Raw genomic sequence first — 21,203 nt, forward strand, 5'->3', positions numbered from 1 at the left:
AGGCCCAAATAAAAAAGACATTAGCAACTTCAGAGGCCAGAGGGTGAGACCTATAAACACATGAAGGGTGCCGTGACTGAAAAAAAAGGTTGAGAAATGCTGGTACTGTATATGGTGTGGCTCTTTGTGGTACCACAGTACTTTTTGTGGCTCTTAATCTCTGACTGGTTGGCCACCCCTGCTCTAGGAGCTCAGATGGGAAAATACCACCCCCTATCGTCTATCCCTGTGTAACTGCAGGCTATTTGATTATACTGGCCGATCCCTGTGGGGGGAGCCAACTGGCTCCATTATGCTGGCGAGGGATCTGATGATGAGGGAAGTGATCGCGAGTTGGAAAGCAGCATGGAATATATATTTACAGCAGCCAATAATCAATCAATAAACGCGATCGATATTTGGAATGGCGATCAGGAATTGGAATAATCTTTTTGGAGAACATCTGATCTAAGGTAAGGAGTCTACCAGTTTTAGGATAATCAGAGCTGTATTCACTGAGATAACATGTCCTGTGTGTGTGTGTGTGTGTCTGTGTGTGATGTTAAGGAAATGAGAGAATAGATTTTTCAGCCCGCTTCTATAGCGTGCATAAGTACACCTATACTATCGATAATCTAGCGTTTATTTGAAAACTATTCATAAATAGGCCGACAAAGGACAACGTGTCTAGTGTATTCGAGAATATTCCAATAAATGCTGTTTATGGGGGAATCTTTCAATTTTCCGGAAATTTTCGAGAGAACGATAGCTTTTCGAAATGCTATAAAAAGGATATGAACAGATTAAAAAGAAAAAAAAAAAAATCCGTTTCGACAATGTTGACTGCAAACAAGTCATTGATAAGCGACGGGCAGATTAGACACACATAAAACATAGATTATGCGTTTTTAAAGTGGATGATGGCATTCAACGGGGTAAAAAGGAAAACACGGCCGGCACTGATAGTGTTAAGGAACACGCCAACTTTTTGGGAAATTCGCTTATTTGCCATCTACCCCGGAGTTAGACAAGTAACCTATTTAGTTTACTCAGAGTTCAGGTTATATGAACAGGTCGCGTGTTGCTTTCTAACAGCGGAGGAGTGCAAGAATGTGACAATTTGACCATGTGACCGCGGCAACGCGGGAGAGCGGCAGTGCGGAAATAGGCTGTCTATTGCCATTCTCTAAGACAAACGCTAACCTTAACCAGCTCCTTAACAGCGCCTAAACTTAACCGTTCTAACCTTAACCAACTCCGAAACAATGCCTAACCTTAACCTTAACCATGCCTAACCTTAACCTTAACCATAGAAAGAATATTGCCATTCTCTAAGACAAACTCTAACCTTAACCATCTCCTTAACAGCGCCTAAACTTAACCGTTCTAACCTTAACCAACTCCGAAACAATGCCTAACCTTAACCTTAACCATGCCTAACCTTAACCGGCGAAAGAATACACGTTAAAAAAAAAAAAATGATGGGATTCGAACTTGTCAACAACGGACCGCAGGACCGCTGCACTGCCAGGTGAGCTGAGCTTCGAATGAAAATCATGGCGGATTAGGGCGGTTACATATTGCCGCAAGCTCTGCGGTTGCCGCGCCTGCCGCGGGGCGTGTCGCAGCCAATCAGGGAAAACGCGGAAGCAACGGCAGCACTGCTCCGCTGTTATTAAGCAATAGGCAAACAGGTCTATGACCAAAGAAAAGAGCATAAAAGTGTCTTAATTTTTTAGCCACAGTTTCTATAGTTACAACAGGGCTTTTGAGGTGATGCTTGAAATCACTGCACCCTGCAGGCAGAAGTGGTTTGGCAAAAAATACTTTCGAGTATATATCTGCATATAAAACTAAAATGTCGAATACATTTTTTTTCCCATGTGGTAAATACACAGGTCACAACATGTTTACAGGAACGTTTGAGTTATATTTGGAGTGTATTTCATGACTGTTGGGAACTAGGCTAACTGGGCAGCCCTATACTTCCAGTGAATGAGCTTGGTTAACGGTGCGGGTGTTCCCTACTCTGAATGCATGCACAGAGAAGAAAAGGGTATGTATCTGCTTGTCTAACTCCGGGGTAGATGGCAAATAAGCTAATTTCCCAAAAAGTTGGCTTGTTACTTTAAATAACGTATTCTGCCTTCTCTCCCAAGCTTGACAAATAAAATCTGATACAAAAACAAGTTTTCTTCCTGAAGCAGAACTCAAGTTGTTTTTATTCATCCTGCTTAAGAAAATCTACATAAATGGAGGACATTTTACTAGGGGTGGGACGATACATCGATCCAGATCGATACATCGATGTAATTATCAACAATCGAATCGGATCGATGCGATGTAATAAGATCGATTCATATCGATACTCTTATTTTGAAAATCCTGTGGCGAGTCTCATATCTGCCCAAGAACAACAGCAGTAGCTCCGTGTGTGTAGATGTTACAGCATAGCATTCTCCCTTTCTGTGTGTGTGTGTGTGTGCGCGCGTCTTTGGAAAGACAAGATGAGGTCAGAGGAGTTTGATGTTTAAATGTTATTTAAACATAAACAATATAATACATAATAAATGTAGGCCTATACATGATCATGCAACATCAACAAATTGTTGTAGGAACGGTTTGGGAGAGGGAGGTTGTGAGTTTTGAGTTCCAAAAAATGTAGCTTAAAGTTTAAAGCTCAATATATAAAAACGTGGCACTTTACAGTGAACAGGAGGTCTATTTGTATTAAAAACAATAGATTGATTTTCCTTTAAATGTCTGGAAGAGCTCAAAAATACAAATGTCAAATGATATTTTCATTACCTTTTTTTTGTTGATCTAAATGTTACCGATTGTGTTAAATGGGCATATGATATCATCTCATATCGATCGCAGGCACCTGAATCTAATCGTATCGTATTGTATCGTGAGAGACTTTGTGATATCGGCAAATATCGTATCGTTGTCCAAAGAATCGATATCATATCGTATCATGATGAAACTGGTGATTCCCACCCCTACTAAAAAGCACTTTCTTTACATCCTCGTAAACGGGAGAGTCAAACAAAAAGTTAACCTCGTTCTCAATTTCACCTCTAACTCACACACCAAACAAAGTATGTCCTCCTCTGGGGTGGCATTCAATCTGCTGGTCTCTAGGGCTAGTGGTGATGTCTGTCCTCCTCTGGGGTGGCATTCAATCTGCTGGTCTCTAGGGCTAGTGGTGATGTCCCTGACCGTATCTTACACATAGGTATCTGTGCACAGATGTATATCGGCAAACGTATATCAAATGGTGATAGTGTTTTGTTTTTTATTGATTGCTTCAATCCGATGAGCAATACTGGGCCGATATGAACAACTGATGATTGTTTATCTGTCTAGCTGCTGTTGTGTTTAAATTTTGTAACGTTACTTGCATGTGACAATGGCACATTGTCTCATTATGTACAAACATTTTATTAACAAAATTTGATTATCATAGAAATGTTTTATTCATTCTGATCATATCGACCAGTAATATCGGTTATCAGTATCGGTCAAACTCTTGATCCCTATAGTTACTACTGATCAAATCAAATCAAGTTTATTTGTATAACCTGAAATCACAAGGAATTGCCCCCATGGGCTTCACAGAGCAAGAAGAAACCTCACAATAGATCCAGAACAAAAACCACTATAAAATCCACATTTGCAACACCCCCAGACTCACGACTCACTAAAACCTAGCAATAGCGAAAAAAAACACCACAGGCGGCGTGGAGGAGAGAAACCTCTGATGGGCAATTCAAAGGGGATCCCCCATCAGGATTTGATATTATAGGGTTGCTATGGATGATAGATGGATGGAGAATAGAACAAGCTAATAATTGGTATGTATGTATACATGTAATAAAACACATATACATACATACATGGTATAGTATCTAAAGTACATAAGAACATTTAAAAAATTTAATAAAATGGAGCTAAGAACAAAAAAGCATAGGAATACAAGTGCTGGTATGAAAAATAAGATGACGGCTCAAAGTCGAGGCTCAGAGCTCAAACCACCGCATTGTCCACTGCTACACAGTACAATAATGACGGTAATAATTACAGTATAGGTGCCATTATTATTTGTCTAGACATTTCCATTACAGTATTCCAGGATTAAAACACCATTTAAAAAATATATAAAATATTATCCATATTTGATTGTATAACTTTTTTATTCTATTATAATTATAGAATTAAAAACGAATATAAGGCTGTCGCCTTTTATCAAACAAACCCATAGCTCTAGATGATTACAAGTTAATTAGTATGATTACTAATAGAGTGTGGTGTCACGTGAATATAATATGTTTTGAACAGATGATTCTGTTGATCATACATACCTCCGTTCTGTGTGTATGTATATATATATATATATATATATGCACTGTCCAATTAAATAGGACTGAAAAAAATAATGAGTTGGTGCAAAGAAGTAGAACATAACAATGGTTCTATTAAAATCAGTTGTTGAATAAAAACATTTATCGGAACTAAGTTAACCAACATTGAATAGCCAATCTCTTCAAAATATATATATTTTTTACACAAATGCTAGTAAAAATACTTTGCTAAAGGAATGTCCATTTTTGATTATGGGAAAAATACTGCATATTTTTTATTGGTATAAGAAAATAAATATTAATGTAAGGGCAATAGATCTTTCCAGTCAAAATAATCAAATATCAACTGAATAAATTCTACAATGATGGGATTCCTTATTTTGATTAGTTTTTGTGCACTATAAGTAATATTTATTATGTATAGAGATGGATTTTTCTGAACTGAAAGATTTGATGGCACTAGTGATATTTAGCATGTTGAATTGACTCTTATCGTAATATTCAGGAAAATGTAAAATAAACATATAAAACAAGTAATATTTTAACATTGTTACTCTATGATGTATCAAATGAAAGACAAAAAACGATGACTTTTTAATATACAAATAATAATAATGTTATATTGGATTGAAATTGTACAAGATAATTTTACTGTAACTGTAAATACACAGTGCAGTCAGTAAGTCTTAAAACAGTGAAACATTTGTTTTTTTGCACTGTACTCCAGCAGTGCAGGATTTGAAATGGAACAATTGACTATGAGGTTAAAGTTGAGCCTTTCAGCTTTAATTTGAGGGTGTTTACATCCATATCAGGTGAACCCTGGCGCAATAGTAGCCCTATTTATACATAGCCCCCCATTTTAGGGGAACACATTTAAAAAAAAAATAACATAAACTTAAATACATTTGTCATATTTAATATTTAAAGTGATCATTTGTAATATTTTCCTTTTTAACAAAGCAGAGACAAATGCATGGGACTTAATGGGATTCTAGGTGTACAGTGGACTTCAGAATACTCACAGTATGGGATATGTCATTGACTTCGGAGTGTTATTTTTTACAGTCCCTGATGGTCAAAGAAAATATAAATCCTCACCTTCCTGTCACAAGTTAAAGTACAGATAAGTGACATTTCACTGACTTTTCCCTGTCCAATTTCTCCATCGACGTCGATAGTAAAAAAAGAAAAGTTCTAAAACATACAGAGTCTACTGTAGAATCTGAAGGGCATGTAGCAGTGCACTAGACAGCTGGATGTCGTGCAAATTATGTGCTTTGAAATTTGTGTTTGGGGCTGTGCCATTTGAAGATATGATGTAGTGTATTATATTATTTTGTAGTATTGTAGAATCTTCTATTCATAATAGAATTAAAAGCATTTAATTCAGTTCTGTGGCTTTCTTGGTTTTAAAGCTGCACTGTGCCGTTTGGGGGAGAAATGTCTTTACAATTGCAGAGCCTGTTTACAAAACAATATAGATTAATGTCATTCTTACAATTAATTATTATCTTTTGTCGACATAAATCAAAACAAAATGAGTCTAGGATATCTTTGAACAAAATGGCTTTTCAGTTTGTTTATTTAGTCCTGAAAATATACCTTTTGTCACATCTGACTCTCCCAAAACTACATAGTGTACCTTTTAATACCTAATACATAATAAATAATAATATATATATTTTTTTTTTTATTTAATAAAAAATAAAATGTAACCAGTATGTTAAATATAAATAGCACAGTATGGGACTTCCATTCCATTAATGCTAGATTGTATTCTAATCTCGGCACATTCGTTACAAAAGACCAGTTCATTGCAGTTGTCAGTTTTGTACACACCTGACATGAATACATTTGACGTATCTTACACAAAGTTTGGAAGTGTCCCCCCCACTTGTTGCTCACCTGTGTCATGGATTACAACCAGCAGGGGTCGCTGTGACCTCGCAGAATTTCCCCTGGATACGGCCCACGCGGGGTGGGCGGAGCCGATGACGTGATGAAGCGAAGGCGGGTCCTCGCTTCACCGAAGACACATCGTCATCTACTACCCGGTGACGCGCTTGGCGAGGGGGCGGGGCCTGCTGCCCTGAACTTCAGATGAACCCGGCCGATGCCAGAGGGTGAGGGCGGGGGCTGAGGTGGCATGAGGATGGAAATATCATGGCAGGAGGCCAGTGACAGAGATACTTTCAGTTCTTTTACTGAAATACGCGCTACCCTGCAGCACTAGTCTGACCCAAAGTTGACCCTCCGATTCAGGGTCAGAAGTTTAGAGCGCGTCACGTGGCGTATCTGGGGAAAGTCGTCGGGGGGGGGGGGGGGGGGGAGTTCGGTACACGCCCCCAAGGAAAATGGGTTAACGTTACTGTTATTAGATGTAAACAGCTGAGTGCGACTGCTGTACTGGACGTGTGAACTTTCAGTGAACTCTGCGCATGTTTTATTTTTTCTTCTTCTCCCAACGAGGAGGGAAATGGAGCAGGTGGGGGGTTGGAGCGGCCGATTACCGTATAATATCTTGGACCCAAATACAGAGAGGGGGCCGAGATTGATTTTTTTTTTGCAGGCTCATTCCCCCCCCCCCCGGGATTGACCGCCCATTGACCCCACAACCTCGGGTCGGTGGGGGGGGGGGTGGTTAGAGAGGTAAGCGAGCGATTTGAGTGACGCAGGCGTACATGTGACGGTGCAGCCTAGCGTGCCGCCCGTCCTCTGAGGTGCCGGGAGGGAGGGAGAGCCCCATTCTGGCTTTTCCAGACCGCGTTTTTTATTTTTTTTAACACCACAGATCACTTAATTTGGGACCTCTTTTGTCACTTAACAAGTCACTGTTCCTGTTCCGCGGGCTACAACTTCACGCCCACGAGAATAATCCCCCTCCGACCTGGCCTCCATGACTCTTTCATGAGCGCAGACAGGTAGGGGAGTGAACGGGGAGAAATGCTCTCTGAAGTCGTGTATTCGGCCGCAGTGCCCCGTGGCTGTCGGGGGCGATGTGAAATATTTAGGCCGTGTTTGCGCCGGTGTCGGGGAGTCGTGAACCCGCGGCGAAGGCCCTCTCTCTCTGGCCCTGCGGTCGAATCAAAGCGGTGGTGCCTTTATAGACCCGTGAAAGAGTGTCCCCAGCGCTGAAAGCCACCTCAATAATACATGTGTCACTCCGGAGAGGTGTGAGAACCTGAAAGCGAGAGTGTTATGGAGAAAAGAGAGAGGGAGTGGAAGAACGGTAATGGTGCCAAAAAGGGTCCATTTAGCTGGAAAACCTCAACACTATCTGAGCTGCCTGTTAGAAAACAAAGGGGGATACGGTGAGGTGGGGCGAACACATACCGAACAAAGTTACGCTAGTTAACCCTACTACTTTTGACAGGTGAAAAGGTCATCTGTCCTGACTCCAGACCTTACGCACACACACACACACACACACACACACACACACACACACACACACACACACACACACACACACACACACACACACAGGCTGTCCCCGAAGCCTGTTTTTGGGATTCGAACTTCATCAGGGTTTTACGAACGAACATTCGAACCTTCGTTTTTAATTAAAAAAATAAAGAAAAAAAATATATTTTTAAGTTTTAAATTTTTATTTTTTTTATAAATATCCTCAAACTAAATCCTCAATTTGAATAAAGTGATTAATCTGATTAAATGAGTCTTTTTTATTAAATCAACTTTCTTTAATGAATATAACGGGTTTTTTAATACTATAATATTAGTGTAGCCTAATCTTTATCTGCAACTGTGAAGAAAAACCACATTGGTTCAAACAGAATGAATAGACACATAAAAGAAACTTTTAAAAATAAAAAATTCAAATTTTTATTTAGAATTCAAATGTTAACATAACGAACGAACGTTCGAACATTCGGGCTCAGCCTTCACACACACACACACACACACACACACACACACACACACTCTGGTCACATTAGGCCTACTGCTACATGGGCCCAGTGGGTAGCTTGGAAGTTCAAGGACCTTTTTCGTATTCCAGTCCTGTCAGTAAAGAATATCTGTGTTGTTCGTAATGTTTCTGACTGAATGACCGCACGTCCTCATGTGCAGGGCCAAGGCACCCTGGGCTGTGTGTTGCGCTAGCTAGTAGCGAGCTGGCTGCTACCGCACAGATGGCCCTGTCTTACCAAATGGATCACGGTTCAGTCATCCGCAGTACTGGAAGGTTTCTTCCACCCTGCCTCCACCACAGCTCTCGGTCGTTAACGTATCGTACCAACTTGCTCTGGATTTGAACCTAGGCTGGCTGGCCTTGTTGACCCGTCGAAGCCACCCCTTCTCGCATCACACGTCCGTCCTCCCACCACCACCACCACCCAAATGCATAACGAGCTTACCGCCAGGCGGACCAACAGGTGGTCTCATCTCAGCTGGAACAACAACAGCAACTCAAGAGGGATCATAACGTCACCTTTTGAACTCTCCCTTTTGAAAATGGAAAACAAAAATAATCTCTGTCCCTGACTGCATTTTGGTGTAGACATAATCCTTTTTTTCTTTTATTTATTTTTTTACACATTTCTACCTTCCACTCTGGCTGGCTGCTGGTCTTCTCTTTGGCCTAGTAGCAATCCCCCACCCCCACCCAGCCACTGCTCCACAGCCGCCATCATCACTGCTCATCCATCCCCTCCACCACCACCAGGACTCAGGATTACTACTAGCCCATCTGCATCGCCAGCGCCAGGCAGTGCTAAGCCGCTGGGAGCCCTGCTCAGCGAGGCACCGCGATTGTTAACCCTGATTAACTTGATGTGGCATTGGGTTGTAGGAACAGTGTGAAAATCAAGTCCATGCCGTGACCCACTGCCCTGCCACTGAACCGAGGGGGAATTGGGCAAACTTGCGAGGGAGGGAGGGAGGGAGGGAGGGAGGGAGGGAGGGAGCAAGCGACAATAAGATAGAACTGGGCTTGGAGAAGGAGTCAGAGAGAGAGAGAAAGAGAGATGGTACTGCGATGGGGATTTAGAGATGGTTTGAGGCTTCCACTAAAGAGAGAACAAGAACGGATACTGTATCCACCTCAAGGTCTCTGTTTGCAGTTAAAGCAGAGGAGCTGCCGTCACTGATACAAATTCTAAATGGTGAAAGATAAATCGTGGTGACTTTCCAAGACCTCTCCTGAGGTCTGCAGGCTGCACCACGGGATGCTAAGAGATTCAACAACACCTAACGCCGTGAGAACGTCCTCACTGACGAGGCACACTGTAGAGAACGTCCTCACTGACGAGGCACACTGTAGAGAACGTCCTCACTGACGAGGCACACTGTAGAGAACGTCCTCACTGACGAGGCACACTGTAGAGAACGTCCTCACTGACGAGGCACACTGTAGAGAACGTCCTCACTGACGAGGCACACTGTAGAGAACGTCCTCACTGACGAGGCACACTGTAGAGAACGTCCTCACTGACGAGGCACACTGTAGAGAACGTCCTCACTGGCGACTGACGAGGCACACTGTAGAGAACGTCCTCACTGGCGACTGACGAGGCACACTGTAGAGAACGTCCTCACTGACGAGGCACACTGTAGAGAACGTCCTCACTGGCGAGGCACACTGTAGAGAACGTCCTCACTGGCGACTGACGAGGCACACTGTAGACAGATAGCATGAATAATAAAGATAGGGACGTCATGAAAGGTTGTTTATTCTTGACCCCCTGGACATTTTCTTTGGAATAAGGCATCCATGCTGGTTGAATTTTATTTGTAAGCTGGTGGAAATATGAAACAAATTTATCACTTTTTCACTTCCATGACAGTCATACATATGTGTTTCAACAATTGGGAGTCAGTCAGTCAGTTAGGGACATCCGCTAATGTAGGGTTCGGCCCTATGGGTCAGGCAAAAAAAATAAATCTCTGCTAATTGTACCTTTTTTAACCTAATATTTAATGTTCAATTATTGCTATGTATGCATTGCATCGTACTCCAGCTGAATAGCCTTCAACACTGATGCAGACGTATCTCCTGCACACTGACTCATCCAAATCAATATAATGGTATAAAAAGGACTGCAGTCAGACCACACGTCAGAGTTCATTTCAGCTGTGATGTCTTGATTTTTATACATATTTTTTGGAACTAAATTGGCAGGACAAGACATGGATACGTTGTCGTTTCCTTTCTGATATAAGCTCATAATTTCATTTGGTGAGTTCAAAGTCTGGTTTGGTAGAAGATAACATGCAGGCTAGACATACGGTGTCTGCTGTAAACACTGTTTGGTGGGACTACATAGTTTGGTGGGACATTGTAATTTGTGTGGAATGCACAAACAGTTTAGAGGCTAAACAAAGACTGTACAAAACAGACACTATTGTTTATTTATTTAATTTGGCTATTTAGCCTTTATTTAACCACGTTAGTCCCATTGAAATCCAGTATCTCTTTTTCAAGGGATAACTGCCAAGAATAGAAGCAACACAGAGTTTCAAAATAAACACATAATATAGCCTACATTACAGATATAAAAAAAAACGTATAAAATGATCAGATAAAACATTTCCACACAGAAATCTAGTTACAACAGGCTTCACTATAGCCTTAAATACATTCAGGGTTACCAAGCTTTGCGTTTTAAGATCAGACTGAAGATTGTTCCAAGCAGTAGGTGTAGAAAACTTAAAAGCTTTCTTTCCCATTTCTGTTCTGACTTTGGGAACAAGTGCTTAAAGTCTTTTTAACTGAGATTGTAATTTAATTTACATCGTTCGAATTTAAAAAGAGACGATAAGTAAATCAGAACCATAGCAAGAATGTCCCTGTAGACCAGAACATACCGTGACTGAGCCCATTGCACATAAGGAAGGCCAGTTCACTCTTAAATATAACACACAACGGTGAGTAAGAGATTCACAGTTTGATCGGAAGACATGCTGTTCAAATATGGTCTAACGCAATGTCTATTTTATTGTTTATTAGTAATATTATTATTTATTATTTAAAAAAAATGTCAGTCAAGAGGGCTAGTTGATTAAGAATTGTCTATTTTATTTTCCAATCTCAAAGCCCTTGATGAGTTTTTAATGTACAGTATTTTGAAGCTGTTAACGCATCCAGTGCTGTTCAGCAGAGGGCGCTGTGGGCCATGAGTGCCAGCGCTCTGTTCAATGGGGATACATGCCGGTGTTTACAGTGCTAAACCTATATAAAATATTATAGCTATGGATCTAATAACACAGTTGATTCTCAGTGAGTTTCTTCCGGTCAACATGCAAAAAACAGATAATTTTTTCATCCATACATTTCCGTTTTATACCGTGGTGAATATGAGTATAATTTTTGAGTGATTCTGTGTAATCCCGGGAAACGACGCCAAACAGCGTTTTACTGCATTTCATTATAAATCGTGCCATTGCTCGCCTGGATCAATAATCAATCTGAAATCAACGCTAGATTATTGGTATTATGTTTCATCATGCATGCAAGAAAGGGTGGGGGGGAGGTAGTTTTTCTATGCTTTGATCACCACCAACGGGACACGGCCCACAGACACACCGCAGACACACGCTCTGATCGCGGGAAAAAAATTAGCGGATCAACGCAAGATTGATAACATATAGTCCTTACCTTATCTATGATGTACTACAAAAAGATTAATCCAATTATCTGATCGCGATCGTGTGTCCAACGTAATCCAGCATTGAACATGAACGGGGGGGCGGGGACCCTCGTCGATGCCATCCCTATAAGCGCTTGTCTTGCCGGAGTATTTAGACCCCGCCTGCACGCCGCAGCTCGGCCCAGAAAACAAACCACATTGTTTCAAATGGAGTGCAATAGCCGCCGCAAGGCGCTAGGCGGCGGTATTGGCCTTTGCGATCTCAGACCCATTCAGGACAGCCTGCACAAGGTGCCTCGATGGATTATGAATGGCAATAGCGAATAAAAGAAATAACAACCCAGAAACGAGAATCTTCGTTTTTCGGCACTCACCCGTTGGGCCACAGAAACGAGAATTCTCGTTAAAAACTGTAAAAGTTCAAATGTTTTAAGAAACGTGAAAAGCTTGTTTTCCACCATACAAAATGGATAAAAAATAAATAAATAACTACATAGCCTACAGAATGTGACATTAAAAACGAAATGCAGTGATGTGTGTAATGTTATAGTGTTTAGCCTATTAAATATGAAATTGCATAATCTCTGGTGATCTTAATATTCATCGGGTGATGGGAGTGCTGTCTTGTTGTTTTTTCCCATTAATGGATTAACACTTTCAAAAATAACCCATGCATTTGGCCACAAGCGAACGAACGATACCCCAAACAAACCGAGACGTAAGAACAGGTTGAACCCTGCGACAACCCCGGCCCCTCCCTGCAGAGCCCCTTTCTCCTTTGACCTAATAATTAAGCTGCTTTTGGCGTTACGAGTTGAGAAGCAGCTTGGCCAACCTGCAGTGACAAATCTCCCTTAATCAAACTACTGCTTTCTCTGGGGAAGGGGGGGGGGGGGGGGGGGGCACTTGTCTCCACCTTGCAGAGCCACCGTGATTGGGGGGCCCTCTGATGGTCCATAGACTGAGGGGTGGGCAGTGGGATAATTGTGTCCCAAGCACAGGCGTTATACATGGCGGCCCTGCTTCCTTGCAATGCATGGGCACTTCCTTCATCAGATTTTACATCATATCTCATTATTGAGGAAATAATCCTACATATGGAATTGGTGTAAATTTAAAGAAAGAAAGCAAGGCCACAAAGTGTCATAGATGCGAACAAGGACGTAGGTTTGTTTTCAACATGGGGGGGGGGGGGGGGGGGCAACTTACATAGACCACTCAATAAATGACCATCAACTTGTATAGATCACTCAATCAATTTAGCCCCACTCATTTAATATATAGTGCAAATTATGTGTTCAAATGAAGACATCCAATATGATTAACCATTGTCTTACCTTGATGCAGCAATATGTAACATTTCGTCTTGGCATCGTAGGCATCAATGATCTCTTCTGCTTTATGTTTGTCGCTTTCAATGTGAAGGCTGCAGCCTCAGGTGATCCGGTGTTATGCCCAGGGGCAGCCCGGGTAGGGCTCGCTGTGGCTGTAGGGGTCCGGTCGCTGGTGCTGCTGCTGGCAGCTTCTGAATTACTTTGTTTATCTGTTTATTTGCCTTGAAAAAAAGACTGTATATCCATTTTGCTATTTGAAATTTGACAAAAAATAGAGCTCTGGTGTTCACTACAAAGCGATTGGCAGTCGGAAATTCGGAATGCGGATGTTTACAAAAAATAAATTATGCTTTGCGGCGGAATCAGGATGTGATTGGCCAATGTGTGTGTATGGCCAATGTGCATCCTACTTATATATATGGGATAGCCCCATGACAGACCCCCTTATTCTTTTACCTCTTTTGGGGAGGGGTTGTCTTCCGTATTAGCTATATTTTTTTGAGGGGGACATGTCCCCTGCAACCCTCCCTAAATCTACGCCTATCTCACGCGAACCATTCATCATGCCTTGCAGGCTCTTTGATTGAACACAAAGTGTCATGCCTCTGAGCCGCCAGTAGGGGCAGAGTATCAAACCGTGAGTGAATGAATTAATGAACGAGTTTAGTGGCATCACCGGTCTATGAGGTGCTTCACATCTAAGGCACAAAACACCCTCAGCTCGATACGTTTTAACACTAGCACAGCCATGGAGAAAATGACACTGATTCCCGCCGGGAACGGGTCAGATGACCCGACAGCTTATATGAGAAAAATAAACAGTGTAAACTATATAATTACCTCTGAATATAAAAACATGAGGTTTACCACAATGAAATGTAGGTTTGAGTGACATAAAAAAAAAAATAATAATAATATTAAAAAAAGATATATACATTTTTTTATTTATTTTTTGGATGGAAGAGCCACACACTGACGGGCAAAGAGCCACATGCGGTATGCGGCTCGCGAGCCACAGGTTGGCCAACCCTGCGCTAGATGCTCGCAAAGTGCTGTGACTTTCGTCTGTTCCAACGGCCCATTATGTGGAATAGCGTTCTAATTACATTTTCCTGAAGTCATTTTGAAATTTCAGAAACCGTGCCAGATAAAACGGGTACTTTTAGGAAAAGTCATTGAGTGACAGAGCTGGAGCTCGACCGAGTGACGAGGATACATTTATTGAAAATGCCTAGGGGTCATTTGACCCCTTGTCGGCTGTGCTAGTGTTAATCAGCTGGATTGCATGTCATGAGAACTGCATATTATGACTGTTGACAATTTAATAAAATAGAAAAACATCTACAAATGTAAATGACAGATGGAAGTGATTTTCCTAACTGTAATGTCATGACTCATGACGGTTGAATGACTGTTTGCTTTCGAATGCTTTTGTTTCCTGTGTGCATGACGATGAGCAGATGACTGGTTCACTTGACACGTGAACACATTGGCGGTTAAACACAACGGAAGTCGGATAGTAATGAGTTTGTAATTATGATACTGTGTGTTCTGGCTATTGTTTTGATTATTTGTATAGTAAGGCTTTGACGTCGCAGTGAACATGTGCATCTTATTCCATTACATCACTCGACCGATGCAGGAATGTAGACGAATGGAAGGAGCACTGAGTTCTAAGTGACTTTACAACAGTATGTGTTCCAAGAAACAGGAAGGGAAGGAGAGGAATATGATATATAATATGATATATTATATCTTTGCCCGAAAAACAGTAGTGTAGTCTAGGGTATCAGCAATTACCATCAACTTATATAGATCACTCATTCTATTACCATCAACTTATATAGATCACTCAATCTATTATATTACCTTCAACTTATATGATTGCGAGGTGAGGAGTGCATTACAGTAGTGATCAATGTAATAATCCCTTCAAAAGACCACAAAGACATCAAGGCCTTGAATAATACTTACATTAAATATTCATACCGTGATTTGGTATCAATAACTTTTGACATCTGGAGATTTCTGCAATAATAATTTTTCTCTCTGCGACTGGATGGTGAACACATTTTATTCTTAAAATGGCTAAGAAAATTACCCTTACTGAAAATGCATCTGGAAAATGCATTTATTTTGTGTGTGCATGTGAAATTAATAATTATATACTTTAATGTAAATGAGTGCCAATCTAGAGTGCCAATGTTTTGCTGTTTTTTTTTAAATGTACTATACAACATTTAGCCATAGCTGAATTGACTATCTAATAATAGGTTACATGTTTAGCGAAAGTAGTTTTATTGTGTTGTTTTACTTTAAAGTTCAACAGTCCTTTTCTGCAATGAGTTGAATAGTTTTTAGGTGCAAAAATCAGTAAATTAGGCTTACTAGATTGACTTAACGACACTATCTTGCAGGTATATTTCTATCCATACTTGAATAATACTTCCATGAAATATTCATACTGTGATTTGGTATCAATAACTTTTGACATCTGCAGTTTTCGGCAATAATATTTTTTCTCTCTGTGATTGGATGGTGAACAAAATGCATCTGGACAAACCATACACTGTCTTATTGGCCTATATTTCTAGTGTAAAGTTTCATGATGCTGTGATTAACCTAGAGGGCATAATACGCCATTTTACACAGTGAGGTCAAATAAAAAAAAAATTGAAAAAGCTACTGTAAGGGTGGCTGATTGGCGCAGTGGGCAAGGCACTCGCCACTAACGCAGGAGACGCTGGGTTCGAGCCCAGCTCTCGGCGTTGCTACCGGCTGGCCGGTCGTTCATACTAACACAATTGGCAAGTGTTAGAGGGTGGGAAAGCCGGTGGGTGGGGATTTGACGTTGTGGACAGCGACTCCTACAGGTCGGTTTGGTGACGCCGGTGCGACGGAAGCAGGAAGTGACTGGGGCAGCGTGAGCCTCCCACGCGTTACTCCTCGCCACTGAGAGTACGAGCTGTTGCGGTGAAAAGATGCGACAGGCTGCCTCCTCGTGTACCGGAGGGGACACCTGATGCAAGGCTTCTGTCCTCACTACAACCGACTTGTGGGAGGCATAGTCTAACAACGTTCAAGACAGGGGAGGGAAGAATGGGGAGAAAAAGTGGATAAAAAAAAAAGAAAAAGCTACTGTAAGGACTCACATCATCACACATGAATGCAGTTGGGCTCTTTGGATCGACAAGAGTCTGTTTTATAGCCATACCCAATGTATGCAATTCCAAGACTGTTTAAGGACCACAGTAGGCTATGCGGAAATAGGCAAATGTATATTTTTATTCCAAAATGTGAAAATAACATTTGTACAAAGAACTGAATGGTTTTGAACCTAAACTACATGGGACTAGCATATAAACTACAAGAGACTATCATATGAACTACGTGAGACCAGCATACAGTATGAACTACGTGAGACTAGCATATGAACTACGTGAGACTAGCATATGAACTACGTGAGACTAGCATATGAACTACATGAGACTAGCATATAAACTACATGAGACTAGCATAAAATAAGATATTCCTTTATTAATCCCCTTGGGGAAATTCATGACACACACATACAGCTCAACGTCTCATTAATAATAACAACACATCACAATCATTACATTTTTACAGTAACAATGGCACAGCATAAATTCAACAGACATGTACATTTGTTGACACGTCATCTACACTCTACAGGATGCCTGAGACGCTGTATGCGCGATAGTCGGCAGCATTCAACACCGAGTAGTAAACAAGATGGATCGCGCCTCACAAGATGGATATAAACTACATGAGACTAGCATATAAACTACATGAGACTAGCATATAAACTACTAGAGACTAGAATATAAACTACAAGAGACTATCATATAAACTACATTAGACTATAAAAAACTACATGAGACTATCATATAAACTACATTAGACTATCATAAAAACTACATGAGACTATCATATAAACTACATTAGACTATCATAAAAACTACATGGGACTATCATAACAACTACATGAGACTATCATAAAAACTACATGAGACTATCATAAAAACTACATGAGACTATCATATAAACTACATGAGACTATCATAAAAACTACATGAGACTATCATAAAAACTACATGAGACTATCATATATGAGGCTATCATATAAGGATATCAGGAAATGTGCTTCTTTTGTTGCCCGTCCCCTTTTATGTCATCTTGACTATTGCTCTGCGATGTGGTCATCTGCTGCCAGTGGTGACCTCAGGAAGCTCCAGGTGGTCCAGAACAGGGCAGCACGGTTGGTACTGGGCTGCTCACTAAGGTCTAATGTGAGCCGTATGCATGCCCGCCTCTCTTGGCTTAACGTTGAAAATAGATTGTCTTTTAATATACTTGTGCTGTTCAAGTTGGTCATGAGCAGTAAAACTCCTGTTTTTATATCAGATTGTTTTTAGTAATACTGTGCACAAGCATTACACTAGAGGTTCCAGTAGTAGGCAGCTTGAATTGCCAGGTCCTAGAACCAGCGCTTTGGGGAGATCTTTTATTTTTAGAGCATTAACTCTTTGGAATGGCCTGCCTCGGAACCTCTGCTGCATTTACAGTAGATTCACTTTTTAAAATAATCTTAAATTGTTTTTAAATTGCTTTTAACACTGTAAAGTAATTTTTTGTTTTTGTTTTACACTAATGTAATTTTAGCTATCTTAATTGTTACAGTAGTTTCATTATGCATTGTGTGTACTGACTTTTAATAATTTTGTTTTTGCAATAGTCATTGTTTTTGTATGTTTTTTTGTGTGTGGACCCCAGGAAGACTAGCTGGTTGCTATCGCACCAGCTAATGGGGATCCCTAATCAAATCAAATCAAATCAAATATAAACAACATGAGACTAGCATATGAACTACATGAGACTATCATAAAAACTACATGAAACTAGCATATAAACTACATGAGACTAGAATATAAACTACATGAGACTATCATAAAAACTACATGAGACTAGTATTATAAACAACATGAGACTAGCATATGAACTACATGAGACTAGTTTTTATGATTAGACTATCATATAAACTACATGAGACTAGCATATAAACTACAAGAGACTAGAATATGAACTACATTAGACTATCATAAAAACTACATGAGACTAGCATATAAACTACAAGAGACTAGAATATGAACTACATTAGACTCATAAAAACTACATGAGACTAGAATATGAACTACATTAGACTATCATAAAAACTACATGAGACTAGCATATAAACTACAAGAGACTAGAATATAAACTACATGAGACTAGCATATAAATAATAATTGTTAGACTAGAAGTCTTTATTTGTCATGCAGTTTTAACACACACACGCGAGATGGGCGACCCACAGGAACACACATATGCACTGAGTCGCAGATGAAATGTCTCTCTGCACTTTTCCCATCCCGTTGTCCTTCCCCCCATGGGCAGCCGGGAGCAGATAGGGCGTCAACGTGCTCCACGCCCGGGGACCAATCCAAGTGCTCCTGTCCGTCTTCGTCAAGGACGCCACAGCGTTAGCTATCTGTTTTGCATGTTTTTCCATTGGGTTTATCTTATCGGGGGGGAAACCCTTGCGAGCACGGGGAGAAACATGAGACTATCATAAAAACTACATGAGACTAGCATATGAACTACATTAGACTATCATAAAAACGACATGAGACTAGCATATAAACAACATGAGACTATCAAAACTACATGAGACTATCATATAAACTACAAGAGACTAGAATATAAACTACATGAGACTAGCATATGAACTACATTAGACTAGAATATAAACTACATGAGACTAGCATATGAACTACATTAGACTATCATAAAAACTACATGAGACTAGCATAATTATAAACTACAAGAGACTAGAATATAAACTACATGAGACTAGCATATGAACTACATTAGACTAGAATATAAACTACATGAGACTAGCATATGAACTACATTACACTAGAATATAAACTACATGAGACTAGCATATGAACGGAGGGTTATGTATATAACCCAGTTCTATGAGTTATGGTGCGCTCAGCACCTGTCTGCACTGTACTTCACTTCGTGCACGAGCACTGAATAAAAAATTCCACCATGTACCTTTACATCCCAACATCCGTCTGACCACACCCCCTTCCGCTTACCTTCATAAGCAGGTGTGTGGTCACCTTCTCTCCTCCTTCCCAAACGTTCACCACAAGGCGAGATCAAGGGCCGCAGCGGCGTCCAGGTGATGAGCGCACCATAACTCATAGAACTGGGTTATATACATAACCCTCCGTTCTATGTCATTATGGCTTGCTCAGCACCTGTCTGCAACAGGGGCTGAGCGGGAGCCATAGCCCGACAAATGTACCCCGCTGAGGCCCCCCACAACCATCAGACCGGGGAGGACCGAGCCCCCCCCGACCCTCCCTAATGGAGGATACCCCCCCTATTGGAGGTTCACGGGAGGGCGACGGATCCGACCGTGCGAAGAGGCACTCAAGCAACCCAACGCACAGGGTGAGCAGACCGTGGCTTGACCCCACGACTACACACACGCACAACCCGCATGCCACCCGGGAACGAACGAAGGAACAACCTCGTTACTGCCCCCAAAATCACGGGGTCAAGAGCAAACCCAACCCGTGGCAAGGCCGTAGCAGCGGAGCGCGAAGGAAGACCCAGACCCACTGAAGGGACTGGATCCCCTGGAAAAGGGGCCCCGGAGAGGTCAATGATGCCAGGCATCAAGACCCCACCAGGTGGTCACCTAGTGACACCGCCCCCCACATCGCCAGCGTATTCGGATAAGGCCCCTCCAAGAGCGGGCCCTTTCCCCCCAATAGCACACCGCCTGGCATACTGACCCTGCAACACAGGCAGTCAGCATGGCCGTAAACACTCAAAAGGTTAACCAACGGAAGCAGGCAGCGTACCGGGGAAACCAGGCAACAGGCTGTAATCTGAGCCTGGAGCACTGCGGACGAGACAGGCGCCAAAGGAGTCAGCTGAAACAGCCCTTCCGGCGGAAGGGGCGGATGCTGGCGTTGTTGATCACCATGACGAAGCCTCCATCCAAAAAAAAACCACCCAGAGGGGTCAAGGCAGAGAAGGCTGACATGATTGGCAGACGTCATGAACGTGCAGGGGCACACTCAACCGGACAACCCGGGAGTTGACACTGCTCCAACACACCAGGGAATCAACCACCCTGCCGTTACCATATGCGGTGGTTGTTCCTATAACCCCTCAAGAAAAAAGGGGTTATCCCAGGTCTACGGTATCAACGAAACTTTACTTCGGACCGGGCCCGGCGGCTCGGGAAGCACACAGGGTTACCAGAGGAGGTCCAGAAGACCACCCCAACAGCCCCCTCTCCGCCATGCGTGAGAGAGGTGCGGAGAAGAGAACCAGCCCCTTATGATAGTGCCAGGTACAAAAAAGTACCCAACAAGGGTCTCTATAACGCCTAACCTTGTGACGCCCCGGGCCGCCCCGGCCTTTTTCCCCCTGGAAAAAGCCCAAGTCCCTCAGGGTACCAGAACAGCAGATCTGCATCCCCGGCGGACAAACGGGTTAACTGACCTGGACCAGCATGACCAGAACCAGTCCCGTGCCCTAACCACGCCGACATGCCTACTCCAGGAGAAGGGGCAGATATGCGTGTTGATCTAAAACATGAAAAGAGGGCGCCACCCAGACGGGCCGGTGTGAACCGCGCTCGGTGGCCCACCCCAAGGGCGTGAGACCCCTCTACCTATGTTCAGATCCATTCCGTTATCATCCCCCAGATATGAATGAGAATCCGTCGAGAACCAGTAACAGGTTCTCGGAAGAGGACAAAACCTCCATCCCAGTTGCTTTATAAAAACGCTGTTTTAACCACAAGCAACCAAGGCGTACTAGCTACC

The sequence above is a fragment of the Notolepis coatsorum genome (assembly GCF_963971535.1).
Source record: "Notolepis coatsorum genome assembly, chromosome: 3".
In the NCBI taxonomy this organism is placed as follows: domain Eukaryota; kingdom Metazoa; phylum Chordata; class Actinopteri; order Aulopiformes; family Paralepididae; genus Notolepis; species Notolepis coatsorum.